Here is a 3491-nt window from a genome sequence, read left to right as displayed (position 1 = left end):
AGTACCAGAATATTGTATTGTCACGCAATTTACATGAGCATACCAAATTTCAAGTCAATCCAACTACTGGAAGTTGGTCGAATTTGAAGATTTGATTACAAACAGACAGACAACGGGACAGGTAAAACTACTTGTCATGCCACTCCCACGTCCCACTGCAGGGCAGAGGCCTCCTCCCAGAACAAGAGGGCTTGGGCCATAGTTCCCACGCGGGCCCAGTGCGGATTGGGAACTTCACCCGCACCATTAAATTGCTTCGCAGGTATGTGCAGGTTTCCTCACGACTTACTTATAATTAAATAAAAGCTTGTTACAAAAGCAACTTTGTAGCCTTTCTTTTAGGTACCTACTGTTGTTATAACAAAGGATTTTCGTTAATAACATGTTTCTTACATGCTTTTAACCGCGGCTCTGCTCGCATGAAACATTGTGTTTGGCAGTTTCGTTCGAATTCCAAGAGTGTACTAATTTTATTTTAAAGCCCTGGATAATACCGAGATGGAAATACCAACCCTGTTTTTCATGTACACGCCCATAGAAACTGACAAACAGGGTCGGTGGCACTAGAGAACCCATTAAAACTTCGCGCGGCTAAGTATTCCATTTTCATTAAAAGCCTTTTCCGAACACGAATAAAATTCGAACGTAACTGGCAACATAACGGCAAGATGGCCGACATTAACATTGTGGGTGCGTTCAAACGACAATTTTAACACACATTTGATAGCCAGCGGGCGCGTTCTGGCGAACTTACAAATCGTGAAGGTAGATTATTTTAATTCATCAGAGATGAGAATTATTTGAGTAGTGTTTGAGTAATTTTTTATCCGAATTATTCGAATAAACAATCTCACTTATTCTCATTATTTCTTCGCGAATACTTTATCCGCGATTAAAAAAGATTCTACTGGCATTGTGCCCAATTAGACTACCTGTTGTATTCCGTACTCTCGGGTGTCCAGTAGTGTCGACCTGGTGCTCTTGCTCTTTAATTACTTTGTGTGTGCCGGGACCCCAAGTTTAAGTAATTGTTAAAAAAGTAATTGTCTTAGCAAGTAATTGACTTAAGTCAATTGCCCTTGAAACTTGCCTACCTACTTACTCGCCTAAATTGTTATTGAAAAGCGTAACAAAGTTAGTTACAATCTTACAGAGATTTTATAAAGATTACAAGTATTACGACTACAGATTAAATTTAGATTGAAACCGTCTCGAGATTTTGTTTTAACGGCAGTTTGTTTTATGTAAGTGGTACGTTAAATCAGATATTTAAATTCTTTGGGTGTCTCTAACCTACATTTTAAAGGTCGACGAAGGATTCCAAATAATTAAAGGTTAAGATTAAGATTAGATTAAAGTTAATTTGCGTAAGTTAATTACAAATTTTTGACTCGTTTAAGAGATAAGGTGGGCGTAAAACAGTATCTTATGAAAGGCCGTTGAAATTTTTAAATATTTTCTCTATATGAGAAAATAAATAAATCGCCGTTTCAGGTTAAAATTTATAATTATACCTACTTACTTTAAATTACAGCCGACAACAGGTGTTAAATCAGAAAGTTTTATTTTATCTCTGGAATAATACATAAGTAGGCTACTTTTTAACCCGAAATTCCCACGGTATCATGTAAAATTCCAAAATCTTAATCTTACGTCTACCTTTGTAGAGTTCTTTAAACAACGAATATCGAGACCACGTAAGTTTTGGGAATTGCCATGGGAACTTAGTACCTACCATCCCAGCATTTGAATTTGACTGAGAGTTAATGGTTCACGCAAGCAAAACCGTGGGTAAAGGCTATACCTACTATACCTACATAATATTTTTTTAGCATTAGAAAGAAGGTGAGCGATCTTGACGTGTATTATGTATAGAAAAACACTTTTGAAAAATAAGTCACAGCAAATATGTAACAATTTGGTATAAGTATAGCACATAATTAGGTATGGTCATTTACTTATTTTGGTGTCATACGAGGAAATACGAGTAGGTACTAATTTAAAAGCGTTTGTCAATAAAAAGACTTTCATAAGATTGTTTACCCTTTTTCTAATGCTAAATATGTTTTGGTAAAAATTTCATTTTTAATACTTACAAACTTTTTTAACTGACTGTACTTTTTGTTGACTGTACTAGTATTGTCACCCAAACTACATTTGCATACCAAATTTCACGTCGATACCAGTAACCGTTGAAGAGTTCCGTCCTGTAGAGACGATCCTCGCCGGACTACCAGGATGTCACTACCAGATTATTATATTGTCACGCAATTTAAGTATACCAAATTTGAAGTCAATCCAACTACTAGAATTTGGTCGAATTTAACTTGCAAGATTTGATTACAGACACACAGACAGACAGAGACGGACAGACAGACAACGTGACAGGTGAAACTAAATAAAATCTTGTAAAAACTGAGTATAATTAAAGATTATTTCATTGTGATTTAATTCTGCACTAATGTAAAAGCGTTATACGCCGTAGACACGAGTACTCGTTCTTAATTATTGCAATATTCATTTTTATCCGGCACGTCCTGTCTGCGATGTTTCCCATACAAGACACGCTCACGTCTCTGAAAAAATAAATAGGACACGTGCTTAATATATTTAGGCGCGAAACTGAGCAATATGGTGGATGCGTCACGTTATTTTCGACGTAATTTAGAATTCTGGGTGAGGTTGCGTAAGAATTTTGTAGCTGGCATTAAGGCTTAAGGAATCGTTTTGTGTTATATACTTAACTTACAAATATGTTAGTGCCAATGTGTTATTGATGGCGACCAGGAAAACATGGCGTGGTGGGTAATGTAATCTAATTGAATCATACTTTAAATACATTAGTTCTTTTTTTTCTGTTTTCTCTAATCCATACTTTTAATATTTTATATATATTTAATTATTAATTAATATTTAATATTAAATATTTAATAATATTAAATATTAAATATTAAAATATTTAATATATTTAATATTTAATTTAATTTAATATTTAATTATTAATATTTAATAAATATTATAAATGCGAAAGGAACTGTCCTGTCTGTCTGTCTGTCTGTTACGCTTTCACGCCGAAACCACTGAACCGATTTGGATGAAAGACCTTGGGAAAGAACATAGGCTATCTTTTATTGCGAAAAAGAGGCTTTAAGGGGTTGAAATAGGGGATGAATATTTATATGGTGGAAGTTCGTCGCTGTAGGAGATAAAACCATGAAACTTGGCATTTAGGCACTTAATAAGAAATAAGTCTGTATTTGTTTGAGCTTTTTGAAAATTCGACATGTGAGGGGGTGAAATAGGGGATGAAAGTTAATATTGAAGGTCATTATCGAAGATAAATCGATGAATCTTTATTAAACTTGCCATTTCGGCACGTGATTATGAGATGACTATTCATAATGTACCCTAAATAAATTAAATACTTTCCAAAGTTACTATTCCACGCGGACGAGTCGCGGGCAAAAGCTAGTAAATAAATATATGGTAAA

The sequence above is a fragment of the Choristoneura fumiferana genome, chromosome 23 (assembly GCF_025370935.1).
Source record: "Choristoneura fumiferana chromosome 23, NRCan_CFum_1, whole genome shotgun sequence".
NCBI classification, from domain to species: Eukaryota; Metazoa; Arthropoda; class Insecta; order Lepidoptera; family Tortricidae; genus Choristoneura; species Choristoneura fumiferana.
Note: the sequence above shows the minus strand (reverse complement) of the source record.